This window comes from Acinonyx jubatus, chromosome D2, assembly GCF_027475565.1.
Source record: "Acinonyx jubatus isolate Ajub_Pintada_27869175 chromosome D2, VMU_Ajub_asm_v1.0, whole genome shotgun sequence".
Classification (NCBI taxonomy): Eukaryota; Metazoa; Chordata; class Mammalia; order Carnivora; family Felidae; genus Acinonyx; species Acinonyx jubatus.
The window spans coordinates 43712992-43726470 of record NC_069393.1 but is presented as its reverse complement, the minus strand read 5'-3'; the positions used below and the strand labels follow the sequence as shown (position 1 = coordinate 43726470).

The following is a 13479-nucleotide window of genomic DNA, read 5'->3' as shown; positions in this document are numbered from 1 at the left end:
GAGTAAGAAAAAAAGATTAGAAAAACAAAGGAGAGATAAATGCAAAGAACCAACAAACTATAAAATTCTCCTCAACCTTAGTCAATCAAAGAAATACAAATTAAAACTACAATACTGTTTTTTCAGCTGGCAGCCTGGCAAAGATTAAAATAGACTGATACTATTATGTGTTGGTGAGGGGTTAGGGGAAATACTCTCAAACACTGTTGGCTGAAATGTGAATTGTTACAAAGATTGTGCAGAGCAGTTTGGCACTATAGGCATTATACATGGCTTCTCTTACATACAGTAAACACATGTCTAAGAATTCATCCTATAAAATAAAAATAGTCTCAGAGGATATGTACAAGCACCACAGCACTGTTTACAATGCAAAAAAAAAGGAAAAAGAAAAAGAAACAAGAAAAATACCTTGCAACAAATTGGAAACAATCTAGTCATCAATAGGGGGCTGGTAAATAAAATGACGGTATATTCATAAAAGGGAATATTACATGGCTACTAAAAAGAATGAGTAAATCAACACCTAATGACATAAAAAGAGTACTCTATATTCAGTGAAGACAGTTAAAGAAAAGGATGCATAGTATCACCTCATTTTTTGGAAATGGGGAGAGAAAAAGAAAAAGAAATGAAGACAGTGGAAGAGAAAGATTACATTTACCTCTATACTCTTAACACTGTAATCCAGGGGGGATGTGGGGGCAGGATTACAGAAGACTCACTTTATGCCTGAAGTTTCAACCATATACGTGTAACTTCTGTAAACAGAAGAAACAAAGGAAGGTGCTATGGCAATACAGTTAGGGAGACTATATTGGGGTTTTACAAGACTAAAAGCTGAGAAGGCTTGTAGTAAAGAAATCTAATATGTTAATAGATGGTACAAGAAACACCAAAATACTGCCTTCAAATAATGACACAGAAGGGGTGCCTGGGTGGCTCAGTCGGTTGAGTGTCCAACTTTGGCTCAGGTCACGATCGCATAGCTCGTGAGTTCGAGCCCCCTGTGGGCTCTGTGCTGACAGCTCAGAGCCTAGAGCCTGCTTCAGATTCTGTGTCTCCCTTTCTCTCTGCCCCTCCTTCTCTCTCTCTCTCTCTCTCTCAAAAATAAACATTTAAAAATTTTTCAAAAAAAAAAAAAAAGTAGAAATCAATGAAAGAGGGGCGCCTGGGTGGCTCAGTTGGTTAGGCGACTGACTTCGGCTCAGGTCATGATCTCACAGTTCATGAGTTCGAGCCGCGCATTGGGCTCTGTGTTGACAGCTCAGAGCCTGGAGCCTGCTTCCAATTCTGTGTCTCCCTCTGTCTCTGCCCCACCCCTGCTCACACTCTGTCTCTGTCTCTCTCTCAAAACTAAATAAACATTAAAAAAAATTTTTTTAAATAATGACACAGAAGAGCTCTTTTAAGTGTGGACCACTGAGGAAGGCTTCACAGAAGAAGTAAGATTTTGAAGCACTTTGATAAGCATAGGGGGAAGGAAAGTCGAAGGCAACACCGTACAATTTAATGTATAATTTTAAGTTTTTTCTAGCCATATTTCAAAAGAGAAAATCTGATCCTTTTTCTTCGAAAGTTAATTTTACTATTACTTAACCCAACATATTCAAAACAGTATCATTTCAATATGCAATCGGTATTTTAAAAGCATAATGAGATACTTTACATTCCTTTTTTTGTACTATCTTCAAAATGTGGTACGCAATTCTGACCAGCCGCATCTCAAATGTTCAACAGCCACGTGCGGTACTGGCTACTGGAGTGGACAGCAGAAGTCTAAGGACTCTGAACGGAAACTCAGAACTGGGTATTTCAGTGACTTAAGCTAATAAAATAGTAGTATGAAGTGAATAAGGCAAAAAGGCAGACTAGGCCAGAGCAAGAGGCCAGTCTGAGAGAATGTGAATTTTATATTGTAAGCAAATAAGAAACCAGTGGAAAATATTTATCGAGTAGGAATGATGACTAAGGCACTATTTCAGGAAGGTTAACTTCTTTTTCTTTACTCAGATCATACATAAATTCAACATGCAGTTTTTTTCCCCAACATTTTTATTCTGTGAAAGATTACTAAAATGGAGACATAAAACAGTATCTGTCATCAAGCGACTACATTTTGTTGATTTAAGATGCTTCTGAATAGCTACTGTTGAAATATTTTTATTTCATGGTACCTTTATTTTTTTATGTTTTATTTTTTTTAACGTTTCTTTATTTTTGAGACAGAGAGAGACAGAGCATGAACGGGGGAGGGTCAGAGAGAGAGGGGGACACAGAATCGGAAGCAGGCTCCAGGCTCCGAGCCATCAGCCCAGAGCCCAATGCGGGGCTCGAACTCACGAACCGTGAGATCATGACCTGAGTCGAAGTCGGACGCTTAACTGACTGAGCCACCCAGGCGCCCCTATTTCATGGTACCTTTAAACAATTTTTTGAAAAATACGTTGGTAAGAACTTTACCAAAGTTTAATGGCCTTTACTTTAACACTCCCTATCAACAGCTCCCTTTAGTTAGAAACCTAAATTATTCTTAATTAAATGCAAAATTCAGACATTCAAGATGTTAAACTGATGGACTACATCACAAAAAATTGTAACTGCTAGTAGGAAAACTACCCACGAATTTTACCTTACAGAAAACAGTATCACAACCATGCAAGTTTCCTCCAGATTTCTCAACTTCAAAACTGAGAGCCTCTAACATTTCAGATAATCTACCTAAAGGCTAAAGAAAAAAAAAAAATTAATGCTCAAGAAATGAGATAAGAAAGCAGGGCATGAAAGAACACCACTGGCCACAGGCCATTCCATTCGTTACTTACAATGACTGCCAAGGCAGGAAGAGGGACTCTGCAGCCAAGAGTCAGAAACCCAGTGATGTCATCATGACCAAAAGCATTACATGACCTGCAATTTCAGCAACTAACTGCTCTGCATTAAAGCCATGGAATTTTCTTTTTTCTTTTTGCCAAGTCCCCTTCAGTTTTTAAGATAAGGAAACAGAGATCCAGACAGGTTTAGTGTAGTATTCAAAACTGCACAGCTAACTTAGTGGTAAAACCAGTACTAGATTTTAATTTATAAAAACTCAGGGGTTCCTGCGTGGCTTGGTCAGTTGAGCATCTGACTTCAGCTCAGGTCATGATCTCACAGTTCATGAGTTCGAGCCCTGCGCCGGGCTCTGTGCTGACAGCTCAGAGCCGGGAGCCTGCTTTGGATTCTCTGTCTCCCTCTCTTCTCTCTGCCCCTCCCCCGCTCACACTCTATCTCTATCTCAAAAGTAAATAAACACTAAAACAATCTAAAAAAAGAAAAACTCAGAAGCCAAAACTTAAGTGTTCTACTGCTGCTTTATAATTTTTCATTATTTCTCAAGTTATTCACATTAGATGCATTCCTTTCAGAACTTTTTTTTATAAATACTTTTTAAAAAAATATTTATTTTTGAGAAAGAGAGCACAAGAGGGAGAGAGGTGTCGGTGGGGGAGGGTTGGGGGGACAGAGGATCTGAAGCAGGCTCTATGCTGACGGCAGAGAACCCAATGCGGGTCTCAAAGTCACAAACCATGAGATCATGACCTGATCCAAAGTCGGATGCCTAACCAACTGAGCCACCTAGGTGCCCCTCCTTTCGTAACTTTTAAAAAGCAGAAAAGTGTTTGCTTCAAAAACTACTGAATACTTCCAGAAACATCCTCCCTCTTCTTCCTGATCTACAGTGTCACTCTACAGACCATTTTCTCAGGAAAGCCTTCCCAAGCACCTGTACCCTAAATAGACCCATTCCCTTATTACACACTTATGAGCTCCTGTACTTCCCTTCTGTAGATCTTAAAATAAATACAAGTAGACAATTATTTCTGAAATTATTTAACATCTATCTTCTCTATTTAGGTCTTAAACTGGTGTTTCTCAGGGCTGTTCTAGGCTCTTTACTGTGTATAGCAAGAGTTCCTGATATGAAATCCATAACATAACCATGAAATTATACACAAAATTGCTACGTTTGTGTATTTTTCTTCAGATACTCAAAAAAAAAAAAAAAAGATCTTAAAAAACGTGAACAACCAAAAGACAGTGGATCTGTGTTGTTCACTGCCCAAAGCCATCCTTTCTTTGGGGGAACAACCACTTTCCCATCTCTCATGGTTCTAGGAAGGCTATGAGTGCCAGTGTTTAACTGGCTGACTGCTCCGGGGCATGTAAGCTAGGCCTGGCGGGTGTCGGCACCCCAGACTCCAGACGGTCCCAGTAAGAATCTCTCCTTGGGACAGAATATATGCACCTGGGAAAGAGGTGCCCTTTTTACATCTTGAATCCATATGGGCCACATAAGCCTGGAGTTGACACTGTCCATCCTCTGCCAAATGAAAAGTATCTGTCTGAAAATCAAGCCCAAAGAGTGGAGAGCAGACAGACCCTTGATTACATCATCTGAGCACTTCTATCCAAACATGAGTATTTGCAGTCTTTTTAAAAACATGAAGGGGGGAGAGGGGGTAATGACCCCTTTTCACCTTTAAGCTAAGAGTTGAATTTGTCACTTTTAAGCAAAAGTCACTTGAGAAAGCCACCCAATTTCCACTGATAGAATTTACAACCTACATGGCAATCACTCCCAAAGATCTACCTGCAGTCCAAACCTCTATCAAATTCCAGCCCCATACATGCAATGCTAAGTGGAAATCTCTACTTGGTATTTCAGAACTCTGTATTATCAAAACCAAACTACTGTCCTCCACAAACCTGGTCTCATTTTTCATCTCGACCAACACACATGTACCCTATCAGGTTTCCGAGCTAGAAACCCGCCAGTCATTCATGCCAATCCCATTCCTTCTCTCATCCATAGCTAACTACCAAGTCCTGTCCATTCTAGACCCTAATTATCTGCCACCATCCTAGTCTGGGCCAAGATGGAACAGGTTTCAGTGTCCCCTACAAGTTTCAGTGTCCTGTGTCTTCCTTCCTTCAAAATGATTCCCCACTAACTCCTCTCCCCAAACTGCAAATCTGATTATTTTATCCCTACTACTGACATACCCGCATCCTCCTTAAATCAGTAGTAGCCAATTACATATGACTAGGGCAATAGCCAAGCTCCACTGTTGCACGTTATTAGTGGTATAACAAATGTACACCATAAAAAAAGTTCATCAGAAACAAAGAAGTATAAAAAAAGAACATCCATGGCATCGGAGTAGCTCATATTCACCTGTTTTTAATAAAAGATACTCAAAAATAATGTCCTTAACTAGTCAAGGTCTGTATGAACTTGGCTTGGGAATCCACTGGGCCCACCATCATCTGATCTAAAGCCCTACTCTAACCTAGTGCTGTTTTCAAAAACCATAACACTACTGGGGCTCTCCAGACATATCATTTTGTTTCTATTTTTTAAAAACTGACAGCCTTTAAAATATTAACTATAAAAACTATCAAAGCGCCTCACAATCAGACTGGCATATCGAGTTGTGGGAGACCCCATCCAAAAATAAATATTTCTCTATACCGCCTGAAATGCTTTACTCATTAAAAAGGTTTAACAAACACCCTCCTTTTAAAGAAAACTTTTCATAGTAAACAGCACAACTAATAAGTCTCTCCCACATAAGTCTGGCTTAAATTCTTCTTTCCAATATCTAAACTAAAGGAATGGTAGCTTTGGTTAACGGAGAAAAACCATATTCAATTATATGGCACATATATTTTTCATATTTCAGTATCTCTGAAATTAGACCTTACAATCAATGGCTTCTTAAAATTAACTAGAAGCATATTTTCTTTATGAACGGCTCAAAAAAGTATGGTGTACCTTGTAAGATCTAACTCCATACAACTCAGCATTTAATCTTGTAAGCATTAAAGAGTTGGACTGACCTGGTCATTTGGACCTAAGATATTTAAAAAGCATTTTAAAAGCATAAACACTAATAAAAGGTGGAAGAGGGAAGAAGGAAAGACTTTCTGGTTTAAACTTTAGCCTAAGAGGAAACCCATTTTCCTTTCTCTCCATGGCTCTCTGCTCCCAAAATCCAAAAATGAGAAGGTCTTTCTCCTCCAATTATCCATTTTATATGCAACAAAGTCAGTTACACACCCAGTCTGCAGTTTAGTAGCTGAACCAGTATTTGTATACAAATTGCTATAAAAGACCCAATGACTCACGGAACTGCATACTTAACACGTGCATATCACTGTATATAAATGACACTTCGATAAAGTTGATTTTTTTTTTAGAGATTTTATTTTTGAATAATCTCTACATCCAACATGAGGCTTGACCTCACAAGCCCTAGATCAAGAGCCACATGCTCCACTGACTGAGCGCCCCAATAAAAGTTGAATTTTTTTAAAGACAAATCAATAGGGGTTCCTGGGTGGCTCAGTCAGTTAAGCATCTGACTCTCGATTTGGGCTCAGGTCATGATCTTATGGTCGTGGGTTCGAACCCTGCATGGAGCCCCATGTGGTGAGTGCGGGGCCTGCTTGCAAATCATATTCATTCATTCTTTCTCTCTCTCTCTCTCTCTCTCTCTCTCTCTCTCTCTCTCGGTCTGCCCCTCCCCCCTCATAATAAATAAATAAATTTTTAAAAAGAAAAAGACAAACCAGTAAGTGCAGGAAGAAAATATTAGATAAAAATTTTGCCTTTAAAAAATCCCTTCCTTCAGGAGCATCTGGGTGGCTCAGTCAGTTAAGTTTCCTACTTGCACTCAGGTCATGATCTTGCAGTCCATGGGTTCGAGCCCAGTGTCAGGCTCTGTGCTGACAGCTCAGAGCCTGGAGCCTGTTTTGGATTCTGTGTCTCCCCGCCCTTCCCCTGCTCGCACTCTGTCTCTCTCTCTCTCTCAAAAATAAACAAACACTAAAAAAAAATTTTTTTTTAATTAAAAAAAAATATCCCTTCTTTCAGAAGGGATTCCACTCAGAAGAAAATGGGAAAGATTTCAGAAAAGGGACAAAGCGCATGTGCAGGAAACAAAAATAATGGGAGATGAGAATGAGGGAAATCTGGGTAAATCCTCATGAAATGACTTCATTTCACAGAAGACACTGGAAACTTGTGAGTAGAGAAGTGACACAAACTGGGCTTCAAGATTAACTTCAGAAGAACTGCATAAGATAACCCATATAACAGTGGAAGTGAAGACGAGCACAGCATTGGCCCAAGTGGGATGAGAACATGATTCAGTAGGCAAGAAAAAAAAAAGGAAAAAGGAAAATTATCAACTATACTAATATATACACAATCCGTAGCACTGCATACAAATATATATTCAATCAAAGAAATTTAGGGGCCCCTGTGTGGCTCAGTCAGTTAAGCATCCGACTTGGCTCAGGTCTTGATCTCGTGGTTCATGAGTTCAAGCACCACATCAGGCTCTGTGCTGACAGCTCAGAGCCCGGAGCCTGCTTCAGAGTCTGTGTGTCCCTCTCTCTCTGCCCCCTCCCCTACTGGTTCTCTGTCTCTGTAAAATGAATAAACATTAAAAAAAATTTTTTCTTTTAAGAAAAAGAATTGTGTTAAAACCAAGTAACAGTAGATTTGAAAACTCAACAAATAAATTTCTGGAGAAAATATTAAACACTAAAGTTCACACAAGAAATAGAAAACCTAAACAGACCAACAGTTATTAAATAAACTGAAATGATATTCAGAGTCCTCTACAGGAAAGAAAGAAAGAAAGAAAGAAAGAAAGAAAGAAAGAAAGAAAGAAGGGAGGGAGGGAGGGAGGGAGGGAGGGAGGGAGGGAGGGAGGGAGGAAGGAAAGAAAGAAGAAAAAAGAAAAGAAAATCTAAGCCTGAATGGTGTTATGGGTGAGGTCTGCAGAACTCGCAAGAAAGATCCTTCCAGTCTAAACCACTCCTGAAAAGAGGAAAAGGAAAGGTGCCCAATTCATTTTATGAGTCTATTATAACCTTCATACCACCATGTATCAAGAGCTGTACCTAAGTCAGCAGGAATAAAGAGGGACAATACCATGAAAAGCAGAAGCAGTAGACACTAGCTACAGATACGATGTGACAGAATGGGAAAAGGTCTGGATTTGGTATGACGTCAACAGAAATAAGGAACACCAGGGAAACAAGTTTGGTAAGGAAGGAGTTTAGTTTCAACTAGAACAACCAGGTAGAGGTATGCATAAAGCAACTGGGAAAAAACAAGGATTCACGTGCAGAGGAGAAATAAAGAATAGAGGTCTGAGAAGTATTCAGACAGAAGTGTCTGAATAATAATAATGCCAAGGGACTAGTGACATACATAAAAATGAACTCACCAGTAAAACCTGGAGAACACATATTAAGCAAGAAGAAAAGAAAGGGGCAAAGAGGAACAAAGTCAGTATGTCACCGAAGCCCTCTGTCCATCTAGTTAATTCTCACTCATCCTTCAGAATCATCTTGAGTTACAAAGTGACATTTTTAAGGCCTTGCCCCATTCTCCCAGCACCAGGTCAGGTCTTCTAACACTGGGCACTTTAATTGTAATCACAATACGGTTATAGAATTCATTCTTCAATCTATGATTCCTCCAATAAACTTGATGCTCCATGAAGGCAAGGGCATTGTCTGTTGTAGCATCCCATAGCCTTGCAGTGGAAGTATTCGTTGAATACAATGGATAAATGAACAAAAGCCAAGGAAAGGCATTTCAAGAATGAGAAGTTGATGTTAAGCATCACAGAAAGCTCAAGGAGTTGATTTAGAACACATTAATAAATGTGCCACTTAGCTTATAGGTGAACCTTGTGAGGGTGAAATCCGGGTAACAAGGAGTTAAGAACTGAATGCCCAGCCAGGAAGTAAATGCAGGAAAAATAAACTACTCTTGACAATCTCCAGAGATGGGATTACGAAGGTATGAATTTTAATTTTACTTCAATTTTGCTCTATTTTACCATTTTTTAATGAACGTGTACTACTTTTACAAGGAAACGTTTTTTGGTTTTTTTTTGTTTTTTTTTTAGCGTTAATATGATTTGAAAAGGAAAAGCAGCAACATGACATCTTGAGGGAGTAGCACGCCCAAGGGAAGGTTTTTGTAAACTGAAAAAAAACCTTTAGCACATCTGTACTTCTAACATCTCTAAGACAAAAGGGAGTAACTCCTATTCCATTAAGCAGGAGAGAGGAGAAAAATGAAACAAGGTGTTAAACTGGTAGGAAGGACAAAAAATGTTCCACTGAAATGGAAGGAAAGAAAGCACATGATAGAAGTAACTCAGTACATTCTGGCAGGAGCTCCCTCCCACTGAGTGCCTCAAGCTTTTCAGTAAAGGGTGTGAAGAAGTGAAGCAAGCAGAAAAAAGTTTGAAATGAGTTCCACGAATAATATGAATCGGATGGGGAACCCAACAACCGTGAGTGGAATACTGGTTCTCTGAAAAGTGTCTTCTAAATTTCAATCACCCTTTGTAAATTCAACCCCTTTCTAGCTCAGAACTACCAGTATTTGAACTTTAAGTTTAAATATTTAAATAATTCTGGCCCACACACTTTTCAAGAATTGAAAACAGTGATAAGCATTAAAGTTACATCGTAATTCACAGTTTTAATTCAGACGTGAACTCCTAAGTAAATACAATAAAGGAGTTGTTTTCAACTCAAGCAACAAACAGCGATCATTTCAAGTATGACTAATTTAAAATGCTCCTAACCATAAACCTGTTTGCAGAAAGAGGTTTTGCTGTTTTCAAACTCCTAGTCCATCTCACTTTGACAGTTTCTGATTAGCAGAGAAAATTCAGAGTTCAAATCCCAGCACACTTGGACAAGTTACTTAACCTCTTTGCGTCTCGGTTTCCTCGCCTAAAAAATGAACACCATAACCAGGGTTATCACAAGGATTAAATGACGTCACACAGGTAAATGTGCCAAGTTCGCACTGTGTATTCAAAAGAGTTTGCTAACCGTTTGAAAGAGAAAAACTGCAGCGCTCTGACCAAATTAAAACATCCGAGAGCATGAAAGAGTATACAAGTCACAAAACGCCAGACTCTAACACATAGCACATTATTTTTCTTTCCTGACTCAAGCTATTTTCTTTTCTTGCCAAATCTTTCCACTAGGAGTCTGGAAAGAAGGGGGGGGGGGGGGGGAAGGTTACATTCACTCCGGCAGAAAGTTTTCAGAAACTGAAGCGCAGAATCACAACAGACATGGCAGCGGAGGCCGCGCAGGACAACAGGTGAACCTCCGAGAAACCTGGCACCTTCCCGCGGACAAGTTTTCAGGGAGGGCTTGCAACTCCCCCCGACTCTACCACCCCACGAAACAGACATTTTTTTCTCCTTCGCAGCAGCGAAGAGAGACATAACGCGAACAGCAACCTCGCAGCTCCTGGGAGAGAGAGGTGAGCGCCTTTCCCATTTAAGGATTCAAGAAGCGTCCTTGGAGGCGGCTTTCGCCCACATCGCCTCCCCAAACTCGGCCTGAAACCCAGGGGGTGGGGAACAAAAGAGGGGCCGGGCGGCGGGGCCGCAGCGGGGAGCTGCAAGGAGCCGACGTCGGGAGTCCGGGGGGCCGGGGTCTCCGGCGGGGTCGGGCCCGGGGTGGGGGCGCCGGACGGCGGGGCCCAACGGGCCGCGGCCTGACAGAGCCGAGGCGGCGGGGACCCCGCGAGGCGGCCGGACCGGGCCGCCCCCAGCTCAGGCCTCCCGCGCGCGCCCCGCTCCCCCCGAAACTTCTCCCGGAGCCCGCGCCGGCCTCCCCGCAGCCGCCGGCCTCTCCCGGCGCACACACGCACTCTCGGACGAGCCAACTCACCCGGACCCCGGGGAACTCATCGTCCAGCCCTCGGCGCGGAGCGGGGTGGGCGCGGCGAGCCGCCGGGGCGCGGCGGGGGCCCGACTCGGCCTCCGCCCTCGGCGTGCAGCGGCCCCGGCCCGGTCGCCCCTCGAGCGGCCGTGCGATCCTCGTCTCGCGCGGACGGACGCGCCGGAGCCCGAGCCTTCCTGCCCTTTCTCCCCGCCCTCCTCCCTCCTCCTTCGCCGAGAGCCAGCAGGCGGATTCCAATCTCGGCAGCCGCCGCCGCCGCCGCCGCCACTGCCGCCGCCGCCGACACTCGCAGGGGTGGGGGGGCGGCGCGGGCGCGGGGGCCTGGGGGAGGGGCGGGCCTCCGCGGGACTCGGCGCCGCGCGCGCGCACTGGGAAGACGCCCGCCCCGCCCCGGACACGAAAGGAGCCGAGCGCGCGGCGGAAGCGCCCGAAGGGTCCCCGAGGTCCGGCGCCCCGCTGCCGGGGAAAAGGGCCCGCAGCCGGCAAGGGGGCGCCGGGCTGCGGTGGGGGGACTTCTCCTCCGCGCGGCCCCACCGGCCCCTCCCCACCAGGCAGCCCTACCGCCGCCGTGGCAGGGCCGGCTGGTCTACGGGAGCCGCGACCCACCGACGCCGCGTGCGGGACGCACATGACGGAGCGCGGTGGAGGAGCGCGGACACCGCGGACGCGGTCTGGGCCCTCCCGCGTCCCTTCGCGTGGACCCCCTCTGCGACACGCTCTAATGCTCCACGTGGGCGCCGGCACTCACACGCCACGGCGGGGAATTGCCGGGTCGTGGTAGTGGTCGTGGCGACAAAGAAAGGGAAATGTAGCCACACCGCTTCCATTATCCACCCACCGCTCCCCGGCTTCTTGATCTGGGCGCTCTGCCAGGGTGCCGAGGCCTAGGTAGGCAGGCGCAGGTGGGCGGGCTCCGAGGGAGCGGCTGGGGGAAGAGGCCTCTCCGCGTGGATCCCAGCAGCTCCGAGCCCCCGCTGTCCCGGGCCCTGTGACCTACGAGCCGGTGAACTCCTAAAGCAGAAGAGGAGCGGCGGCGTTACCCCGGGCCAGCTGAAGTCCGCGGACTGTAAATATTGCTCGCTCCTCTACTTTGGCTCATTCTTAGGACCTTGCGTGCCCTCCGGAGTCCCGTTCCCTCCTTTTGGAAAATGCAAATAATTGTCACTACTCCTTTTCTTCCATTTCCCTTCATTTGGGGAAAATGCTGGTAAACGTATTCAGTGTCCTGCATGTGAAGAAAGAACATAGGCTCCCTTTTAACAACCAAATGTGACCTTAATCATTTTGGTTAAGTGTTGCAACAGTGTGTATGGTGTTAAGTCTCTACAAAAGATAACTTTTTTTTTTTATTAATTTGTTTTATTTTTTATTTTTTTAAATTTACATCCAAATTAGCATATAGTGCAACAATGACTTAAGGAGTAGATTCCTTAGTTCCCCTTACCCATTTAGCCCATCCGCCCTCCCATAACCCCTCCCATAACCCTCAGTTTGTTCTGCATATTTATGAATCTCTAAAAGATAACTCTTTTTAAGGTCCTTTCATAAAATCACTTTTTCAACTAGGTAAAAAGAAAGAGGGAAGAAAAAGAATGTGCCAGGCATTGGCATTTGTTGTTATTCTCCCTAAAGAGATGTTTGGATTCCAGAGTATTCCCTAATAATCTTGTTTAAATATCTAAATTCTTTTACATTCTTGTTTAAAGAGGTTTTTTTCTCTCCTCCTCTTGCAAACCACTTTTGATGCCTTATATATCTTCTGTGATTCCAAATTATTTTTCAATTCTGGTTATTCTCTTAAGTTTTTTAATGAACTCTTGAGCTGTCTCAGATTTGAGTCATGGGTGGTTGTATCTTGCTTTACAGGGGGAATGTATGGTATATGAATTTCCTGGCATCAACTATGAGTTTCCTTACATCAACTAAAACTTGCCACTTTTTCAAGTTTTCTACATACTACACGGCTTTAATTTTAGGGGCAAGGGTCGACCTTTTGCTTAAGGAGATTAAGATTCATTGACCAAAGAAATCAATGATGTATGCTGAGTAATGTGTCATGGCAGATAAAATCATGACAGGTGTGTTAATATACCCTCTGAAGCCTAGTCCAATTTTTAGGCATATGAATCAGACCATAAAATAGACAAGAATCTCAGTTTAAAACTTTAGTACATCAAGGTCCTGAAATGTACAACTTGGCATTACCTGGGTTTTGTTATATGCCACTGTAGAAATGGTAGCAAAATAGAGGCAATGACATTTTAAGTCATGATATCTTTGCATCTCTACGAAAGGATCTCCTTTTCAAGTCTTTGGGACTTTACTTGACATCCTTTTGCTCTCCTTAGATAAAGCCCGCCTAGTGCCCAAGCTTAAATCCTTAGCCTTTTCATAGCAGGCAACCTACCTACCTACAACAGAGCAGGGCATGGTGTTCTCTTCGGTTCCTGGCATGTGTATGCATGCCAGCCTGTTTCTCCAGTTTGCCCACTAAATGAACAGAGCAGCCAGGAAGCCCAAGGAAACATCTGGACACGTATTGTCTGGCCCCCAAACTCAGACAATACCTCAAAGTCCAAATTTAACATTCTCTATAATGTGATGGTTTTCCTTTAAGTAGATTAATAGAATGGGCTGGAAGTGAGCTTTTTTTTCTCTGTACAGTTAGAGGTGTAGGCCCCCAAGAGTGGTAGT

At 43.4% G+C, this 13479-nt stretch overlaps 1 protein-coding gene across 1 annotated transcript in view; it reads right to left on the bottom strand.

Annotated features, from left to right (window-relative positions):
• Window positions 1-10911, bottom strand: part of BMPR1A (bone morphogenetic protein receptor type 1A) — a 136198-nt gene extending 125287 nt beyond the window's left edge. Inside the window, exon 1 of the mRNA XM_027062480.2 lies at window positions 10774-10911. The gene's annotated coding sequence lies outside the window, so the exon portion shown is untranslated. The remainder of the gene's footprint in view (window positions 1-10773) is intronic.
• Window positions 10912-13479: the final 2568 nt, after the last annotated feature.